At 51.5% G+C, this 21,689-nt stretch overlaps 1 long non-coding RNA gene across 1 annotated transcript in view; it reads left to right on the top strand.

The window, feature by feature from the left end:
* The window catches only part of LOC109317809, a 16,125-nt gene extending 8,107 nt beyond the window's left edge, over positions 1–8,018 (top strand). Inside the window, exons 2-3 of the long non-coding RNA XR_002103122.1 lie at positions 2,701–2,786; positions 6,403–8,018. This is a non-coding gene — a long non-coding RNA (uncharacterized LOC109317809). The remainder of the gene's footprint in view (positions 1–2,700; positions 2,787–6,402) is intronic.
* Positions 8,019–21,689: the final 13,671 nt, after the last annotated feature.

Genomic DNA, 21,689 nt, shown 5'->3' with positions numbered 1-21,689 from the left:
ACCTACCTCCTCGGGCAGAGACCCTGTCCCCAGTCAATCAAAACTGGGGCATGGGGGTTAATTTGGTGCTCTGAGACTGGCAGCACCGCCTCGAGCTTAGCAGAGAATAGATGCCGGCAAAGCAAGCTTAGCTATCTGCAGCTGGCAGCACCCTTTGCTACTGCACTCCTCTCATCAGTCCCCCCCACTTGCCCTTCCCCCCCAGCTCCTACTATTTAAGCCCTGGGCTTCCTCTCAACATGAGCAATTCACTGCTATACTGACCTCCTGCTCTCAATCCTAGGCCCATTTTGTGCAATCCCAGCATGGCTGTGCCTCCAGCTATTCCAATCTTGTTGATGCACCTCGCGGGCAATAGCACCCGCCGCTGTCCCAGGCTGGGTCTTCTTCCCAGCCAGCTCTGCCACCTCTCATCTGCAAAAGCGCTGCTGGCTTTAGCCTGCTCTTCCCCTGCATTTGCCCTGCTTGGGCACCAGTGGATCTGGAAACGTATCTACTCACCAGCCTCGTACCTACACAAAGATCCTTTTAAAGGGGCGCTTCCCAACTTCCAGCACTGTTGAGCCGATGCTGACACGGCTTTGCCACGAGCTTCTCAGTCACAGATTGCACTGAGCTGGTCGTGGGGAACCTGAGCTCCTCGATATGCAGCGGCGCTGCTTCTTTGGCAGTCTCTCTCAGTCAAGGATGGTAGTCTTCGATGACTGTCTTGTCTACAGGCCTGAAGACGTCCGATGAGGCCAATTCAAGATCGACAGGCTGTGGCAAGCAGCAATGGAGTGCCTCGCTGCCTTGGGACTGGGACATGGCAGTTTTGGCAATCGGCAATATCTGAGCCTAGAAGGCAGCTCTGGGGAGGAGCGGGGAAGACTCTCCAGGGCGGAGCACAAGGGGGAATACTTTAGGTGGGTGGAACATCACTTTCCTAAGGGCTGTACAGCCAGACCTTGGGATTAAGGACCCTACCATAGCGGCGAGTGCCAAGGCGTCGTTAGCAACCACAGAGCGGAGGCCCCTGAACATGGGTGTTATGGTCACGTTCGGTCTCTTGTAACTTATCTGGACTGTGAATACAGCTGATTTCGCTGGCTCTTTGTGGAGCACAGGGACACTTGATAGAGATGGCTCTAGTGAATGTGAAAGCGGGGTCTGATTGAGACTGCTGGACCACAGGCAAACCCTGTGGGACACTCTGGCCGCCTTGGTCCCAGCCTGGGCTGCCCAGTTTTAACTTCTTTGGGCTCTCAATGCCCTGGCCTGACTGCTGCCTATGTTAAGGCCTATTTGTTGGTCCCAAACAGCAGGGTTAAGCCTGTAGAGCCCCCCTCAATGGCTAGAGCAAGACCAGTAAGTGCAGCACAGGGGGAGCAGAGCGCAGAGCTCTCACCAGATAAAGTTGAAAAGAAAGAATCCGTTTCAGTTTCCAGAATGAATTAAATCGTTACCAGGAGCTGGCAGCTCCCCGCATCTTGGTGCCAAAGCCATGAGCAGCCCCAGCCTGTTCTCCATCTGGGCCCAGGGAGGGGGACATTTTTCTCCTGCGAGCACCAGGACCATTAGAGAGTGCAGCAAGACTCGGGCTAGAGTCCTTTGCAACAGACATCCCTGGTCTGATTAGGTCCTGCTGTTTATTCCCTCTGGAAATGAGAATCGCTGTTTATCACGTCTGCCTGGCAGGCAGAAAGCCGCCGAGTGAGAGAGGGGGAGAGAGAGACTGTGCCAGCCAGCCGGAGAGTGCTGAGAAAATCAGCTAGGTAATAGAGGTATTTATTAAGGGAGAGACAAAATTTATACGCCATTCCTGCTGCTTCTGCTCTCAGTCAGTGCTGAGGGGAGAGGGGGGAGCGGGCAGCTCGCACAGGTAATAGCCAGGAGTCGGTTTCCTGCCCATTTGTCAGCCTGCAAAACAAGGAAAAGAGAGAAGAGCCTGCTAAAGGTGAGCTGGGGAGCTCAGAGGAGGCTTGGCCCTGTCTGCAGGGCCATCCAAAGCCAGAACAGACCCCAACCCACAGGAAAACCATTTGGCTCATTGCTGTTGCTAATTATGGTTTGCGCTGCGGTCATGCGCAGAAGCCCCAGTCTGAGATCAGGGTTGCACTGTGCCGGGTGCTGTCCACGCATGACTATGTTTGGATTTAGTTGCCAGATGCCCTCGTCCCTAATTGTTGCTGTGACCACTGCAACGGGGTGTAAACCATGTATGCAACAACAGGGTGAGGGGTAATGCTACCCCACATCCGTTCCAGGCGGTGTCCTTCCCCACATCAAAGCCCACCACAAAGCTTGGACACTGCTTGCATACTAGTAAGTCAGTGAGATATATATGGGGTGCTCAGGCTCTGCCCAAGGGCGTACTTCATCCTTCTGGTGTCTTGGTGATCGTTTTTGGTCATTCTTTAGCAAAGAGCAGTCACACGATGCAGTGAGTGGGGGCCAGAGGGGGAGAAGAACCCAGTGCCTACAACCAGCAACAGAGAAGCAGAGCAAAAGTGTGCAAGTTAAAATTAAGCCAGCACGCGCTGGTTTTGGCGGGAGGCTCAACTAAGCCATTTCTCCTCTCTGTGCCTCAGTTTCTCCATTGCAAAATACTCAGGGTGATGTTTATTCACCTCTGTAAAGCAGTGCGTTCTCAGTCGAAAGTTTCTATGTATAGCAGATCGGCGGGGGGGGGGACGGAAATGCATGTTGTTTTCTTTGCAGGCAGTTGACTTTCTGGCAACAACTTGAAAACTGAGTGACGACAGACATAAGACACTGCAGGAGCTGCTTCTACTTGAGATGTGCAGGTACTGGATATTTCGGAGGGGGGGAGGCAATAGATTCCAACTGAAAAACTGAAGTTCTCCATGAAAAGCAGGTAGTTGACAAACACCTGATTTTTCATTGAGCCGTTTTAATGGAAACATTCATTACTGGTGCTAGTGCTGTGTCACTGAGGGCTCTAATTCTTGGCTGCAGCAAAGGAATTTATGAACTCCCCCAGGTCTGTGCTGGCTATAAGGCTGCTACCTGCCGTAACCTCAGCAGTCCTCCAGCGGCGGAAGATCATCAGAATGCAAGGAGGCCCCGTTCTGGGGTTTGACTAGAGCAGTGATTCTCAATCAAGGTGCCATGGCACCCTGGGGTGTCTTAAACGCCTTTCAAGGGTGCCAAACAATGTTAGCACTGAGGTTCACGAGCATGATTCACAAGATAAACCCAGGGATTTCAAATAGCAATCCATAGTCGCCGTCTTTCCGAGTTCTTTGCAGCAGAAAAAACACTCTATTATTTTTCTGCGGTCAAAAAAAAAAAAAAAAAAGAAAGGGTGAAAACTACAAGCGGATATTTTCCGAGTTGTGCTTCGAGTCTGTGCCTTGAGTCTAAAAAGGTTGAGGGGTTATGCTAAAATGTTGATGGATTTCTCAGAAATGGCAGCTGTTACGTGTAGTGTGCTTGTGTGCCCCTTTAGGGGGAAAGGGGCTGTTATCTGCCCCAGGGGGATAGAGACACTATGCTAGCCAACCTTCCCGATACATATGCAACTCACACCCAGAGGGGCGTGTGTCTAGCGATTAATCTGTTCCCAGCTAATGGAATTACTCCTGTAGCTCTACTGTTGAATAGACGTGGCTGAGCATTTTTAGAAGAACCATTTTTTCCATCAGAAAAAAGCACTTTGTTTAAAATGAAACTTCCAGAAGTGGATCAGTGTTGACAGTTTTCTTGTTTAAGGAAAGAACTTGAACATGTGAAAACATCCTATTTTGACATTTCCTAAATGAAGCATTGCTTCAGTTTGGAAGTAATTAAACGGAAAAAAAAGATGAAAAATCAGAGAGGCAAAAAACCAAAACAAAAGTCAAATGTATTGAAACAAAATAAATCGATTGAGCCAAACTAGTTTTTTCAGAGCTTTGGTATGCAAATATAAATATGTAAAATAAACCTATGCATACACATTTGCATACTGGAGCGTGCATGTATATATATGAATATGTATGTTTGTGTGTATATATGTGCATATGTATGTTGGTGTGTGTATATATGTGCACATACTTGTGTGTGTGTGTGTGTGTGTGTGTACACACACACACACACACAATATCTTTTGCATGTTTGCGTATGTGTGTAATAGGGCATGCTAGTTGTATCTGCTGGTCTACCGGAAAGTTGGCAAAAAGGAAATTTTCCAACTATTTAGTTGGTCTAATAAAAGATATCACATCTACCTAAAGAGCCTTGTCTGGCTGTGTGTGTAAGAGAGATGCTTTTTGTTACAACCTGGGCTTGCAAATATTCATGAACTGGGAAAGCCTGTGTCCTCCCTGTCCAAATACTGAAACTTCCGGACTCAAATGCCAGTACCACGAGAAGAACAATGCCAAACATTAGGCAAGGTCGTTAACAATCATATTTATTAGGTCGCCATCCATATCCAACACAGGCCCTGTGGCTGCTTAGTTTGAGCATCCCTGCTGCATGGTATCGTGCACGGTGGAGTTGAATAGCTTTCCCCCACCCCCCCGATCCAGGAACTTCCTTTCCCTGCTTTCCCCATGGCCAGGCCAGCCCCTTCAGTCCCATGGCCCATGTCGCAGCGGGTGCGTGAGCACTGCTTGCAGCCCTGAAAACTGGGCAAGTGCCTGTAGTTCAGCTAGTTGGAAGCAGAGCTGCCAGCAGTAGTGGCCAGCTGCTAAGTTGCCGTTTAAGATTGCCAGTGTAGTTCGGCGCCTGAAAAGTCGTACTCTGGGCAGAAGGCATGAAAGGAAATTTACTCCATGCCATTTGCCCTGATGGAAAACAGGCATTAAAATGGCAAGAGATTTACCACGGCAAGGATCAGTAAACAGTGAACAGAGCCCCAAGGGAGCACGGGGAATGAGTGGAGGATAGGAGAGAAGAAGAAAGGGAGCTGGGGAAAGAGGGCAGGAGAAGACAGGGGGGAACAAGGGACTGTGTTTGGGGAGAGGGAAGAAGGATGCTAGTGATGGGGTGGGTGGACAAGAACCTGGGTGTGGGGAAGAAAGAGAGAGAGAGAGAGCAGGTAAAACCCAAGGGAGGTTGAGGCTGGAAAAAAAACCAGAGGAAGAGGGAGAGATTGGAAAGGGGCAGAGCTGGAGTGGGGGGAACTGAGAGGTAGAGGTACCAGCTCAGCACCCGGTTATGAATCGGTTCCTCTCTGAACCATTGGTAAAGCCTGATGTTTACAAGGGATTTAAAAGCCAAAGACATAAAGAAGCTTCTGAAATTACTAGGGAATCTATAGCACAGGGATCGATGTGGCTGCAGTGGACATCCGGAGACTTACGGGGCCCAGGGGCTGCAGGGTGCTTAGTCTAAGCAGCAAAGGCCTGTGGCCAGGCCCAGTGTAATGGCCTTCCAACACACTGTGACAGCAAAAACGTGACTGCTCCCCCCAGTCCATTATCCCAAAGGCAGCACAGGCTTGCCCTCAGGATTCGGAGGCATCTGGACCATGCAAGCAACTAAAGCCTGCCTCGGTTCACAGCCAGCCTCACAACCGCTCACACAAATCCTACTGGCTCAGTTATGGATGTGCCCGCCATGGAGCCGGGGTGGGGAGCAGCATTGGGAAAATGCTAGGGAGCCAATTCCCTCCTGCATGGCACACTATAGTGTCCTGCACACAGTGTCACTAGCCTAGAAATATGGTATTTTCTTAAAGTTCCAGGTTCTGGAGTCCTGAGGTTTGGTGAGAACTTGAGCTTTTATTAAGATGATTCTCATGATTGTACAGAGAAGCCCAGAAAAGCAATTCAAATAGAGGTAAGAGCCCAGGAAGCAAATAAAAAGCACCCCATATTAATTACTTAAAAAAAAATTCTTGCTCTTGCTCTTGCTCTTCCTTTTTTTTGGAGGCCTGGCTCAAGATATTTGACTGCTTGGGGTCAGCAATACTGGTTACACAGCAGATATAAAATAGGGCCACACACAGGAAGGCGGGGGGAATCAGTTCCTTTGAAAGAAAGGGGAGTTCATGAAAGGTTTTATTGTTCCTCTTGCAGGTGTCAGAGCAACAGCTCCAGGCCCTGACTTTGCATGGGATCCCACCGTGCCAGGTGCTGTAAAGACACAGGACTGCCCTTTATCTGGCTAGCGGGAAGCCTAATAAAGACAGAGGAGGAAGAAACTCCATTTTGAAAATGGGGAGGGGATGTGAGGTATTTAAATAACACATTACGAAGAGCCCACGGCAGATCTGAGAGCTGAGCCACGATCTCCTGACTGGCAGGCAAGGGGCTCATCACAAGCCTATCTTTCTTCCCTTAACAAGAAGGGAAAAATTGGACCACCTGCTGTCTTAATTAGTTTATCGAAAGCACTTGGAGACTTCAGGGGGAAAGTGCTAGGGAGTAAAAAAAGTATTAAGTGCTAATAATTCTCTACTTTTATTTGCAGTTATCTATCTACATGAAAGAACCTTTTCTTTTTTTTTTGTTTTGCTGACACCTTCCTGCTGGGAGCTGAACACTGCTTGAATCATCCATCCAGGGCAATTTGCTAATAAAAGTAAGGAATTGCCTTCTGAATCTCTCTGTTGGCATGAACGTGACACGAGGAGCGGAGTTGGACTCATCAGAGGCGGGCTGGGAGCCTGTCAGGGAGTAACCTGGGCATGTCCTCCTGTCACCTCCCCTCCGAGCCCCGTGGAGCAGGGCAAGCCTAGTAGGTCCTTGCTGTCAGGCTTCAGGCTATAAATGTGTCCCCTTCCTACTTCTCAGCATATATACAGAGCCAAACTCCCCAAGTGTAAGGCCTTCTGCATCTGGCCTAGCTCTAATTTTATTGAAAAACAAGGAAAAGTAGACTTAAAAACCCTCCATGGTGCTGCAGTGACCAGCCCCTCATCGGTTGTAATGGGTGGTGTCCCCCCCCACCCCCCAGCCCTGGCCCTGCCAGCTATTCCCCCTACTGTTGTCTGCTCAGTGCTTGTTTAGTGATCTCCGGGGTCTGCCTTTGGATGCTGCATTCACCCCAAACCTTTCTGGTTCAAGTAGCACACCACAGGCAGGGGGTGGCAGGGGGGAGGTGCAAGGCAGCTGGATGCGAAGGCAGTCGCATCCTTCCCTTGGGCCCCCTTTGGTACAGACACCAATGTGCCTTCACCATGCCACCTGGATGGTCTGCTGGGTGAAGGCAGTGTCCTCCACCTGATCTTGCCCACAACCAGAGGAAGGAGGTAACTGTTATGCCGTTCCTTTCCTGCTTCTCCATATGCATCCTTGTTCCAGCCGGCTGGTGTCACGGAGAAGAGCCAAGATCTCACCCTTTTCCCTATTCTCCGCCTACCCAGATGTGGGGGCAGCAGCCCCACAGAGGTGGTCCTTCCATCTCTACACCCTGTTTTGGAGATGGGGGGAAGGTAATAGTCTTGCCTCTAATTGGAAACTGATTGGCTCCTGCTGTGTCTTGCATTGCAATGAATCCCTAACCAGGCCTGGTGAAGGGCTGGGATGAGGTGCAGAAGGCTTGCCCTAGTCTATGTGCCCTATAACTCAAAGCACTAGGGAAAACCTTGCTGTCAGGTATCGATTCCAACGTCTCTTCTTCCAGGCTGGGTTGCGGCATGATGCTCTGCGCCTGGGAGCTCAAGTGGAGGACATGTCGCATCTCGGTGTGAGTAGGCGGATCGCCGGCCTGCGCAGCTGCTCCGGGTCCTTGTGATGCCCTGACTGATAGAGTCTTTTTGTGAGTTATGCCACTGCTGCCAGCATGAGATTCCTGTGTGCTGTGTGCTCCCTCCCTGGCTGGTTCAGGTACCTCCCACGTCTTCATTGCTTTTGGTTTGTGTTATGATGAGCCCTGTAAAATGAGCGGCGTGGTCTTCCCTGCGTTCTCGCTGCATTTTGACAGATCTGCCTTCCTCCAAGGCTGCAGACCACAGGAGTCTGACGCCGCTTCCTGACACCTGCACCCCTCTCCCACCTGTTGACCACCTCAACGTACATTTTCACCGACTGGCTTTCTTGCATAGGTACTGGCCTCTGGCTGCTTTACTACTGCATCCAGGAAGAGCACAGACCACCTCCAGATGCTCCGTCTTCCTGCTGAAGCGTATGTACCCAAAAGCTTGCAAAGAAGGATTTTTTCCAAGTATTTTAGTTGGTCTAATAAAAGATATGGGATTTACCCAAAGAACCTTGTCTGCCTATGTCTTTAGACCAACGCGGCTACAACCTATACCCCTGACGCGGGTTTCTTCTCCCACCTCCAGACTTGAGTTTGGACTCATGCTTCACCCGAGTGGATCTCCTCTCACTCCTAGAGGGTGGTCCCAGCTTGCCACAGTGGCAAGGACTCTCGTCTCTTTGAAGTTACCCCTGTATTTTTTCTGTGCATGGATCTCCAGGCCCCCTTCTCTTTTCAACATCCCGTGATGGCTCCCTGGCCTTCCATGGCTTTTGCTCCTGGTGTAAGCAAGAGAAGAACCAGGCCTTTGGCCTTCTGGGGTGCAGATCTGATGCCCGTCTCTCTCGCTCAGTGGAACAGACATGACAGAAAAGTAGCTCTTTGCAGTGGATGGGCAGACAGGCTAGCTGCTAGTCGCTCCTGCCAGGTGGATGACACTGGGTGGCCATTTCCAAGCCCCACGGCAGTGTACGAGGCATCCGGGTACCGTGTGGTGCATCTCGTAGCATGGAGCAGGGATGAAGCCAGCTGTGATGTGTGGGAACTGGAATTCCCTTTCTCTCCCCCCCCATTAACTATGATGACAAAGAGACTGTCTGAGGTTGGGAGTGGACACTGAATGCCTTGCAGCAGCCTGTTGTTGATGTACGAACCACCAGCCTGGGTGGAGGAAGCTTCATCAATCTCTTCAGAGGTGTTGCCAGCCTAGTCTTTGGAGGGGCTATTTACACAGCAGAGAGATGAATAGGTCTATGCCACGGACACGTTGCTTCCCTTGCAGCTTCACAGTGATGCCACTGCTGCCTTCAAACGAGACAAATTCTGAAATGTTGCAGGCGTTCGGAGAAAATAATATGCCACCCCCAAAGAATCTTGTATCAAATATGGGACAGGTGCTGTGCATCCTGGAAGACCCATATCTGTTAGAGATGAGAGGGCCGGGAAGAGGCCGTCCCAGAATGGAGGAGAACCACTTCTAGTCTACCTTCCTGCCATGTCCTGGACATGCTTCCTCCATCCACACTGGGCCTCATCATAGAGTCATAGAAAATGAGGCTTGGAAGGGACCTCGGGAGGTCGCATCTAGTCCAACCCCCTGCTTCAAGCAGAACCAGCCCCAACTAGATCATCCCAGCCAAGCATTTATCCAGCTGGGTCTTAAAAACCTCCAGGGATGGAGATCCCACAACCTCTCTGGGTGACCTGTCCTGGTGCTTTACTACCCTCCTAGTGAGAGAGTTTTTCCTAATATCTGAGCTAAACTTCCCTGGCTACAAGTTGAGACCATTGTGATCAGTCGGTCGCAAACCTGGCTCACAGATGAAAATCAGAAGGAACTCCTTTGAAGTCAGTGGCTTGTTCAAATGAAGGCAGGGTGGTACAGAAAACTCCCAGATGAACAGGAATTGCCTCATTATTCCCTTCTTGGAGCTCTCCTCCATAAGAGTACAATGCACACACCAATATGCGCCTATGCAAGCTAGAACGGTTGTGTCGCACCCGTGTTTGGATGCTGTGGAGGCCGAGAGAGGAACACTCTGATCATTCACGCTCCAAAAGTGGCTCCATATTGAAATTCTCTCGTGGGTTTGGGTGCGCTATCCTGCCTCTCTTCCAGGGGCCTTATGACCAGGTGTATGTGGAAGAAAATCAGGGTAATTTTTTTTCTCCCAAATGGCGAACTGAGAAAGCAGGCAATATCCCCATATGTGACCCGCGGTCTTCCCCTGCCCACATACCTTGGCATCAACTTGTGAATTTCCAAAGGTCTACAGGTCACCCTAAGGACCAAAGTGGAAAAAACCCCAGTAGCTTATGACAGAGGGTTCGGGATCCCAGTCTCTAAAACTTCCGCTGACTTCAATGAGACCTTTGCCTGCAAACTAGCTACTGGAGCAAGCACTAAATTACAGCCAGACTCATCTTCCTGGCATCCCCCAGCTCCTCTTCAAAGTCCTTTGTGATAATGACTTTTTCCAGCCAGCACTGCCTGCCCGCCTCCATGCCAAGCAAGCGTCTGCCTCTCTAATAATGGGTTGGATCACTGGAGACTCGTGCGCTACATCCCTGTCTCTCCAGGACTCGGCTTTTGTGCTATATAAGCTCCAAGCTCTGCTACCATTGCTGCTTTTATTTTGGGTCATTTGGGTCCATATCACCTGTGCCTCTGTTAGAGGGAAGTTTGAGCCAGTCACGTGCCAACCTGCGTGCGCATTTGTGCCTGTTGCATCACCTGAGTATGGGGATGTGTTGCACATCTGTGTCGTTTCTTCTGTGTGCCACAAGTGCAGGAGACCTTACAGGTCTTGTCTGTGTTTTGCACAGACCTTCCCTGTGTGTGCGTATCAGGTTGTGCTAAGGTGTGTGTCAGCCTGCTTGTGGCTGCACGGGGGGATGTGTGGCGAACTCGTGCTGCGTCACGTTGTGCATGTACTCACGGTGTCTTTACAGCGCGTGTGAGGATCAGCACTGTGTCACGTCGTGCACGTTTCCGCGCTGTCTCTCCGTTGCACGCAAACCCCGGCGATACCTTCCTGAGTGATTTGTGGCCGTGACAAGCTGAATTGTGGGTAAACTGCACAGCAAACGGGCAGCAAATTGGAGCTCTGGCTGCTGCCGAAGGGGTCATTCATCTCCTCTGCGCAAGGCTGCAGCCGGCACTGTTTGATCACCCATCCCCGGATCACACCCAGTTTTTCGGGTCCTCCAATAATTTATGTCACACTGGCTGCAGGAGAGCTCCACCCCAGCCTTCCCAGGGCTTTCATCTCTGTGCGGGGAATGAATTGCTCTGTCACTCCCAGGCTTTGCTTCCTCCCTCCACGCAAGCACCACTCCTCCACCTCGGGACCTGTGGCCACAATGCATCAAGGTCGGTGCCCGCCGATGAGCGACGGGAACGGATTGCACAGGGACTGGCTGACCCATTCATACTCCGTGCATCCAAGTCCCACGGGGCACGGGATGCGGCTGCAGCCAGACTGGAAGCACTTCAGCACACACCGTGCCCTCCTTCAAGCCGTGAGACAGCTTGCGGGGGAGGAAGCCACCGAGTCACAGCATGGAGTCCCCCAAAATTAGAAGACATAGCTTCAATGCTGTTGTCTCTAAATCATTCCCTGTGGCACCTCCTGCTGGGACCAGAGTATCTGGGCACTCCCACGCAACCAGGCCTTGTGCTTAGCTCCTCGCAGTACCGCAGCTGGGAGAGGCAGGGACTGGGATAGCCCTGGGCTTTCCCCACACCCAGCCCCATTGCACCTTCCTCGCAGCCCTTCCTGCTGCTAGGACAGGTGCCAGGAAACCTGCGCTGTTCTCTGCAGCCCGACGACGGTGGAACAACTGGGGGCTCGTGTGCCCCCTTCCCAGCACCTCCCCATCCATGTCCTCTCATGGCTGTACTGGAGTCTCAGGATCCCAGGACTCTGCAGTGAGAGGAGCTAATAGACAGTAAAATGAACTTGTAGCTAGGGAGTGTGGAGAAGGGATGCCAACAAGCACTGGGATGGCTTTGACTATTTTACCACGTCCCCTAAATTGAAGTGGCCAAAACAGAGGTTCTTGTCTTGACACTTATTAAACTCTAATCTCAGTGTCATCGCTCATTATTACAGCTGGATGCAAGCCAACGCATTTAAACGAAGAGAAACAGAAAGACTTATGAGATGGCTTGAAACCTTTGCCAGCAAACTGTAGAATAACCTCCGGGCTGGAAGAACCGGACTGACCTGAGGTGGGTGAGGAGAGATCTCAAGGAATTGCCAATTAGAAAGTTTCTCCTTCTAATGGCGAAGGATTCGGGGGAAAAGCAAACAGTGAAGGTGAGTGCGGGGTCGGGGGTTACAAGACAGGGAAGGAATATCTGTAGGGACTAAACTTCTGGTGCTCATAGCATGAGGTGCCACTGCTCGTGCTACAGAAACTCAGGCAATAGGAGGCGGTAGCAGGTTTATAAACTGTAATACATCGCCTGGGGCCTGGAGGGCAACCAGGAGACATGTGGGATCATCCTGGGGGGTTCATTTACTGAGACTAAATGCTCCCCTGGTGAGCCGTGGCCAGGGCACTAGTGTGGCTGAGTTTCAGGTATTTGCAGCAACTTCCTATTTAATGCTAGTTGCTGCCTGATGATGTGCCTGCGCAGTTAGTGCCCACAGCTGGGAGAGCTGTCCCCACGATTGCCCTCTGCCCCCGTGCAGCTGCAAGAGGATTGCAACAAGCAGCTTCTCCTCTATTCCAAAGTGGTTTCTGCTTGGGGGTGCTTTGCCTTGTGGCTGCATTGCGACATCAGAGCCCTTGATCATCGGGGGGTGATGAGCATCAGCTGAAATCAGCTGGAGGCATGCATAGGTGTTCAGCTGCCCCCCATTGAAAAAAAACAGGTCCTGAGCTCACAGACTAAGGCTACCCATGCAGTTACAGCCCATAAATAGGCTTGGCTCTGGGAGACCTGGGTTCAAGTTCTTACTCTAACATTGACTCCTTATATCATCAAGGGCCAGGGCCGGCCACAGGCATGGGCAAATTCGTTCACCCAGAAAGGGGGCATGAAAATAATGATGGTTACTGTCATGATCTCTGGTGAAGAGGGGCCCAATACTAAAAGTTCACCCGGGACCACCAGGAGTCTAGATACAGTGCTCCCCTCCATGTCACTAAGGCTCAGATGCCCAGAGCTATTGGGGTGCCTTTGCAATCAGTGAGAGGTAGGCACCTGAAAGCCAATATAGATTTAGACCTAAGTTTTCTGGTTCCCCATCTGCAGCACTAGGATTATGATGCTTGCTTTCCTTCCACTCTCTCTCTCTTGCCTGTTTGAACCATGTGAATAATAGGACACAGCACAGTAGGGACTCAGTCTCAGCTGGGGTCCCAAAACTAGTGGCTAATTCTGGAAAACCTCAGGGGCCACCTTTGTTCATCAAAGACATCAAAAGGGCTTCAGAAATAATCATAAAAGAATACATCGTGCTTGCAAGCAGGCAGTCTAGAGGAGCCTGGAAAAGAAACAATTTTGACCTTAAAGCGAAAATGAACTGTTTGAAGTGATGCACGGGTCAGTTCAAGGTTCAGGAGCCGTCCTCGTTTTAGCGACAAGTGCTCTGATTCGCAGGTGGCTATGCCGGGTGACATGCACTTGACTTGGGGCTTGGTTAGCGAGTGAGCGAGGAACCACGTTGGACCCATACACAGAGCAGATGCAAGCCAAGGAGTCATGGCCGGTCTCTGTGGCTTCCCTCCTGACCCTGGGCTGCTCCTGATAAGATAAGCCCCATCCATCTGCACAGCCCGGGGCACAGTAACATCAGCAGTTAGGGCCAAGCAGCTGGTTGGGGATGGTTGGAGCAGGTTGAATGGCTCCCTGGGGCCTTTCTTGAGTTCTCCTGGCATGGAGACCTGGGTGAGGAGGGCATCTCAGGGCTGCCCATAGCTGTCTCCTTGGCCTAGCTGCCAGGCCCTGGTGCATCCCAGGGGTAGGGCTTATTCTGCCAGCGGTAGACCTGGGCTCAGGAGGGAAGCCGCAGAGGCATGTTCTCAGTGACGACTAGATTCAGTGTTTGCAAGACTTCATCCAGGCCCATTGTCCCTGCTGAACTGGAGGATGATAATGAGAAGTAAGGGCTGTTATTGTATTGTGGTACCGTGAAGGAATATTCCCCTCTCCGGGGCATGACCCTTGTGCTCGGGGCTCCATAAACCCGAAACACGACGGAAACGTACCCCTGGAGTCTCACAAGCTAAACAGCTGGTTGCTTATTAAAGAAGCTCGATTGGTTTGCTTGTCTCGAGACTAAATCTGTACGAGAAGCTCATCAAGTTTAAAGAAAAAATAGTTGCCGATGGAAATCTTGTCCTTGTAAAATGAGAGGAGTTAGTGAAAAGGAACCATAATGAAGATGAATTAGGGCTTAAATGCAGGAAAATGAGTTAAGAAATCCTGAAATAAGGTTCCCATTTGTCTTTCATTCAAAATCAGGGAAAGCATTGATTTACTTACTCAGGGAAAAGTGGCAGGATGTTACACTCTTCAGTTAAGAGGATCAGGTGATGAAAGCCACATTCATCACCGATTCTCCGGGGTGCAGGAGTGAGCTGTGCAGTGCTGTTAAACTCAGGTGAGGTTTGCCAGAAGGTCTGGGCAGGCTTCACAGGCTCTTGCTGAGGTGTGCAAGTTTTCAGAAAGCCAGAGCCAAGATGGGGCCTACTACCCTTGGAGTATGTCAGGACTGACTTTCAAGGCACGTGGGCCAAGTCATTTCTGAACTTGGCTTGCTTTTTTTTTTTGCTTTTTTTTTGCCCCTGCCAAGGCCCAAATTTACCTGCTGGGCAAAACTCAGTGGTTTCAATGATGCTTGCCAGCTCTGAATGGGATTCGGACAGTCACTCAGCAGGATGATTGGTCTTTCTCTCACACCTTCCAGCTAACGGTTTCAGTCTGCTTTATGAACTTTGATAGATTATGGTGTGGTCAAGAAACTGTGACCTATCCCTACTGTGGCACGAATAGAGTTGTGCAGAAGATCAGCGGCAGAGCTGGGAACAAGAAGGGAGTCCTGGTCCCAGCACCCCTCGTGGAGGGGCATCGGGTGAGAGGCCAGGCCGTTGCTGTAGTCAGTGAAATATCCATTGTGCTTCCCGCCTAGTGCCCATGCCACGTGCCGCGCTGCTCTGTGCTTTGACCTGGACATTGCCAGTGCCAGAGGGTGGGAGAAAGGGGCACCAGCTGGAGTCTGGGTGAGATGCAGCAAAGCAAGCCAACCTCTGCCCTGACTATTTGAAATGGTTCCAAAAACTAAATGAAAGGGTGAATAAGCACTCCGGCTCCTCAGGATAGACATCCCCTGATGAGACAGCCATGCTGATACACCCCTGTTCCCTCCCATTCCAATGCCGGATAGAGAGTCCTGCCTTCTTACTTTAAACCTAAGGTAATTGGGTCCAGTCCTAATCAGATCTGAAGCACATTGTTACCTCACAGGTAGAGTCACACCTTAAAGACTAACTGAATTAGGCGAGGCGACTGGACTGAGACCTATGAGCACGTCCTGCCTGTGTTCTGCAAACTGAATGTTTTCAGGTAGAGGAGATACCCCCCTCCCCGCAACGATGTACTGCCAAAACAATTAACATTTGCTGAGAGGCCAGTGGGAGAGTCTACAGCAAAATCAATTAATGATAAAACCTCTCAGCAAATGCATGCGATTTTATCATTTTATAATGTTGCCATCTGAGCAATAAATAAATATATATATGTAAAATTACATTGGAGAAGTCAGGTCAGAAATCTGGGCTCCCTCAGCCTGTTTTTTAATCTCCTATTAAATGATATATCTTCTGATTGCTTTTGTCAGCTCTCTAAATTTAATAACTGAAATAACCATCTTCTCCTATTGTTCGCATATAAATAAGTGTTGGATCGATAAAGAGCGTCTTTAAAAGCCCCTGGATTTGAAAAATGAGGGGAGCGTGGCTCAGCAGACAGGTGAAGGAAAATTATGACTTTGTGCCTCCAACACTGGTTAAAACAAGAAAAAAGCTTCCATTAAATGTTCTCTGCCACCAAAAGATTCCAATCAATGGGGACTAGATGAGCTTTTATTTTTTGAATTGAGTAGATAGATAGTCCTGATGTCATCCCTCTCCCCCTCTGCTTCTGCTAAGTTTTTGGAGAGAGTTAATTGATCGGTTAGTGCAGCTAAAACCCCTCGGTAGGGTATGTTATGTCCCCCTATAGTTGCGGGTCCATACGCAGGGTAACAGTCTGCAAGTGCTGCCAGCTGTTGGAGTGAGCCTTTTAGCTCAAGTTGTAGCAGGTCTGTGCTGTACAGCTGAAAGTCCTGAATTTAACCCCGTTGATGAGGGAGGGGGCTTCTCTGGATCTCTCCCCCTTCTCCAGTTCCCCATCTCCCCACCTTGTCCCTGCATCCTGCCTCTTGACTCTGCTGAAGGGTCTCCAGATGAGCTCCAGTGGCACCTGGTTTTAGCAGAGGGGCCCACTGGAGTATCTCCCAGCAAGCTATGGTGGGTGCTCTGTCACAAGGAGCCCTTTAATTAGGATTAGAGGTCTTCCTGACAGATACGCTAGTTCATCCACTAGTCGCTGGGTTAGATCCAGCAGCCACTGGGTGGCAATACCTGGCCGATGTTATGCAAGAGATCTCAGTGGTGCTTTGTGGGCTTCAAAGTTGTAAATGAAATCCTGGACCTACTGAGTCCAGGACATGTTCCACCATTAACTTTCACTGGGCTGGGTTACATACTATGGATCTCTTCCCAGCCCAGTGCTTTGCCAGTGATCCTTGAACGATCAACCCTCTGCCTGCCCCAGAGAGTCACCAGGCTGTGTGTATTAGCATGAGTGATGTCCACTGAGATCCTGGCATGGAAATGGGCTCCCATGCACAAAGACTAAAGGCAGAGTCATCAGCGTGGATTCGCACTGGGGGGGAGTGTGGCCCCCGTGTGACAGCAGTTCCGACCCTTGTGGGCTTGCATGTCCTGCAATATCTCCTCCCTCATATGCAAAGGAAAAGCAGGATCCAGGGTGCAGGTCCGTGGACTCTGGGCAAGCTGGGCTGTGTGCCCTGCAGGACGCCAAAAGAAGACTGGGGAGGGAAGGAAGCAAGCAGCTGAAGTTAATGAGCATCGCAGGCTGGACCCTTTAACGCTCCATTTGCAGGACACAGCACACAGAGGAAAGCCATGAATTTTTGCAGCAGTTCATTAACAGGGAGGTAAACGTCCATCCCCTTAGAGCCATTAGCCTAGGCCTCTGCTAATGGCAGCCAATAGCAGCATCCTCCCACCCTCCACCTTTCTGGTCCCTGCCAGCTTGGCCCAGCATATTACTTCCATGCAAAGAAATGTTTGGACGCTTATCTTGCCGGGATCCTTTGACCCCGGCTGACTTCCTGCCCCTGGGGCAGGGGGCTGGACTCGATGATCTTCCGAGAGCTCTCCCAGCCCTAATGTCTATGAAAACCTTGTCTGCAGGAAGATGAGCTTTCTGGGCCATGGCTCGTTCCCAGCTGCCAGGTGTCCCTATTGCAGAACCTAGCACGTCCTCAGGCACTAGCCAGCCCCCTTTGCTTGCACCTGAGCAAAGAGGCCCAGAGCTGAATGGACCATGGGAAGTGGCAGCTCTTGTCCCACAGGGATTGAAGGGGGCTGCAGAGCAGGATGGTTCTGAGGCCTTTGGTCTCCAAGACTGTCAGTGCAGCCGTTTCCCTGCCACTGTGCGGACAATAGTTGCGGGGCTGAAGATGGGGGAATCACAGTGCCAGGCCATTCACCTCCGCTCTGAGCAGGACAAGTTGGCAGTAGCCTGGCACAACAGCTGGGAAACTCCATTGCCTCATGGTGGGGTGAGCAGGTTTCATCCCTGCTGCTTTGATTCGCCCCACACTCACCAACTTTTCCCCTAGGAAATAATAATTCCTTGAGGAAGGACTTTTGGGGTGAAGCAGATGGGCATCGATTGATGCAGAGTGCCAGTGGGCAAGGACTGGCTCGCAGGGCAGCACTCAGCACAGCCAGAGCTGAGAGATGATCTGTCCTTTGCACTGACAAACATACTTGCTCAGGACAGAGCCAGTGTTTGGAGGGCACAGGCACCAGACATGGCCCCTTCTGGCCCACCCAGGCGCCTGTGTGGCCCCTGGCTAGTCCAGAGGCCTTGGTGCAACGCATTTAGTGATGCTGTTTTCTTCTAGCCGAGTCCTGCCGTGATGTAGTGGTGCTACCCCAAGCTCCTGCCTCCTAGTAGAGTAGGGTTATAATAGATAAAGGGCAGATGGTAAAAAGGAGGTGACCTGATGGGTCGGTCTTCTCCCCTCCCAGATGGCTGTAGCAAGACAGGCCCCAGAGGGGTATAGACCAGCGGTTCGTAGTCCACGTGCTCTTGTTCTCTGATCTCTTTGTTGGTAGTGATGCAAAAACTGATAACAGGGCCTTGCAAGGAGGAGTATACTGAATTTCCTTTCCAGCCTGTGGAAATGGTGTCTGCTGTACAGGGGTGAGCACGCAGAAGGAAATCACAGCTGTGAATCAAGCGCCAGGGCCACCTCACCCTGACATGCTGGTTTTTGTCTTCATAGGGCACCTGCTTCACTGCGACCTGAGTCCCCCACCTCCGCTAACCCCCAATGAATGAGCAGGCCCAAAGTAGGAGGGGATCTCTCCTGCTGGCATCTTCTTACCCCTTGAAGCCTGCCAGTGTAACCTCTCTCCATTGCCCTCTGGAGCCAGCCCCCCCAGCTGGGGTGACGGCTTCTCCACTAGAGCGGAGAGGGGCGTGAAGGTCGTCTCTCAGTTATGGCAAGAGGGGGAGAGGCAGGACTCGGGTTGTAGTCATCACTCTACCCCCTGGAAGGGTGTGCGATTTTTAGCCATGGCCCCTTCCCGCTCTGTGGCTCAGTTTCCCCATCTCAGAAGTGGGGAAGACTAGTTCTGTGCCTAGGAGAGGAGGCGGGGAGGGCCAAGCTCGTGCCTGAAGACATCTTTGAAGGCAGGACACAGTTTATTCACTTCCCCTGTCTCCCCGCAGAGCGACACGCACCTTGTGTAGGCATCGCGGGCAGGACGCAGCCTCTCCACGTGCTGCAGGTTCAGAAGGAGTCGCCCTCCGGCTGGGCTGATGTTTCGAAAAGGATAAAACGTACTGCTTTGGGGAATTCCTTCCACCGAACGTCCCCAGAGCTGCGCGCATCACCCCAGGTCAGTCGGCTGCATTTAGCTCGGTCTCCGCACAGCTGATGGTGGTGCCTGAGCGAAGTGCAACCTCCACCTGGTAGCTTCACCCTGGGCTTTGTGTCCTCGCCCTCCTGGATTCTCCAGACATATCAGGCTCGCAGCTTGTCAGTGCCTGGCGTGCTGAGGGATGCGCGGGTGACAGGCAGCTGCCTAGTGCGGCTGAGAGACGCGTGGGCAAGCGGGAAGGTAAGTTTGGACTGACAAGGGAGGAAGGGAATGTGTGTTGGGGGAGAGATATGTGTGGGAGGGGATGAGAGACAGACTGAGATGGGTCAGAGGAGGCAGATCAAACAGTTGAGTCATCACTTTGTTGCCAAGGTAAAGAGTTCAATTGCAGCCCATTAATCCCACCTGTGGGAAATGAAGGGCTTTGAAAAAGGCAGCAGCATGGGCTAGTGGGTAAGAACGTCAGTCTGTGAATCAGGATGCCTGGGGTCCACCCCTGGCTCTGCCACTGACCTCCTGTGTAACCTTGGTCAGTTCACTTTGCCTCCCTCCCCCTGCCAACACCCGCAACCAAAGGGAAACCATACTATTGAATTTCTTCTCCAAGGCCACGGAGGAGAAGAGTGCAATGTTCACAAGCAAGACGGGTAGCTGGTCAAAACCTGCGACTAGTTCCCTGAAAGATAGTGGATCATGTTCAGCAAGGGCCTAAAACATCACACAGGTTACACTGCTGGTGCTGGTGCATGATCAGCAGACAGGTGTAAGCTGCAAACTGGTGCGACCCAGTGCGTGTGCATAGCGAGCGGGACTCAAAATGCTGAGGGGTAGAAGGAAAAATAATGGTTTGGAGAGTGAGAATCCAAACCCAAGCAATCCCGTTCTACTTGCTAGCAGCACCCAGCTGTTTATAGCCCTTTTCCTCTGGGGATCTCACAGCAGCTGAAAAGAAGATGGATCACAAAACCTAGTGCATGTAGTCCTCTAAAGCAGATGGGCTCAGATTGGAAGTGGCATCACGAGACCATAAGTGGAGTCTTAGCTCCAAAAAAATTGGGAACTGTTGCAGTAAGGCCTGCTGCAAAGCCCACTGAAGCTGATGGGAGTCTTTTCTTGACAGGAGCAGGCTCTGGACCAGGCTCTAAAGCCTTCAAGCTGCTGCAACGCCATGAAAGCTGCTCTCTGGTTCAGAGGAAGCTCCCCAGCTAAGTTGATTCCTCCTCCAAGCTGTGTCCTCCCTAGCACCGAACACCCCTCGCCCTCGCCCTGTACCTGAAGGCTCCTATTTACTCTGTTAGAAGTCTCTCTGTATTATTATCTTCCTCCAGTGCCTGGCTTCCTACTTGTGAATTCCTCCGGCATGAACCTTACGGCAAAGAGCTGAAGACCGCACATCTACAACAGAGGCGTGAAGAAAAGAAAGCTCGTGTTCCCATTCAGAGTTGGTGAGAGATGTTTGCAGTGGTGGGGGTCTGAATGCCAATAACATCTCGTGCTCAGAAGTCTAGAGGGTGAGATAAGCCATGCTGACAAGGCCTCCTTTGAACACTGCGATTTCAATCACCCACTAGAAAAGGACCCGGTGTTCCCATTTTCTTTGCTTCTCCCTGGCTTCAAAGAGCAAAAGAGGCGAATGCTTTTATGCCTTTGGAGGCACAGGCAAGGGTTGTCTCAAGAGTGGGAGGGAAAGGAACAGGAAGGAAAAGGGGCGTTATTAATTAGGAATATTCATTATTATTTGTAGTGCGGTAGCGTCTGGGAGCAAGTCTCTACGGTGTCCGGTGCTGGGAGACATTTTTCATTGATGGTCCTTGTCCCATAGAGGCGGTTTCAAATCAAAACCCTGGTCCCAAGCAATGCAGAGATTTGAGGGGCCGTACAGAGCCCTGTCGGAGCTCGGTTCCCTGAGAGACGAGCCCGTCGGGCGCCTGGTGTTACAGCGGTGGGGGGCTGCTGGGCTCCTCCAGACAACCCGGCCCTTATTCCACTCCCTACGTGTGACTCTGGAGTATTTTGGGGTGAATGTAGCCTCACCGGTGGGGACCAAGACTGAGGTGCAGAGCACCCAGGTGACCTGCCCAGGTGGCCTTCCTATCTCACCACGGAGGTACATGGGTAGGCAGCAGGGATGGAGGAGGCGTGTGGACCACTGCGTGTGGATGCCTGCTCCGGGACTGTGAAGCTGTCATTACGTTCACACCAGCTGTTGAAGTCAAAGCAACAGGGAGCCCAAAAGAGACTTCAGGAGCTCTGGGGACAGCCCTTTCAAACCTTGATGCAGCTCACCCCTGGAAGGGAAACTAGGCCATAGACCCGTAGAAAATGAGGGCTGGAAGGGGCCTCAGGAGGTCACATCTAGTCCAACTCCCTGCTGCAAGCAGGACCAGACCCCAATGAGATCATCCCAGCCCAGGCTTTGTCTAGCTGGGAGAAAAGCAGCTCCTAGATCCCTGAGGGGGATTTGAACCCCTGGTTCGACAACAAGGTGGAGCCAGGCCATGGGAGCGGCTGGCTTTGAGGAAAGTAAAGCAGAGGAGAAGACCGGAGCCAGTCCCCGGACTGTGGGGTAACCGGCTGAGCCACAAGTTGCCTTTTAATGACGGCACTGCAGGGCTCAGGAGAAAGCCCCGCTCCCCCCGGGCTAACCCCTCCAGCAGCCTGTGGGAGCCAGCTGTGCACCTCTGCGCGGCAGACAAAGGGGAAGCACTGGGTGAGCCTGGGTGATACCCTATCCTTGCGGATGCTGAGCTGCGTCCTGATCCCGGTGACGCCGGCATAAACCTGGTTCGGATGTACTCTGGGGTGAGTGAGGGCACGGCCTGACCTCTGACCAGAAGAGCTATCTGTAGCTGCACAGC

Source organism: Crocodylus porosus, unplaced genomic scaffold, assembly GCF_001723895.1.
Source record: "Crocodylus porosus isolate Cpor-Errol unplaced genomic scaffold, CroPor_comp1, whole genome shotgun sequence".
NCBI classification, from domain to species: domain Eukaryota; kingdom Metazoa; phylum Chordata; order Crocodylia; family Crocodylidae; genus Crocodylus; species Crocodylus porosus.
The sequence above is the reverse complement of the archived record's forward strand: the minus strand, read 5'-3'. Positions and strand labels throughout refer to the sequence as shown.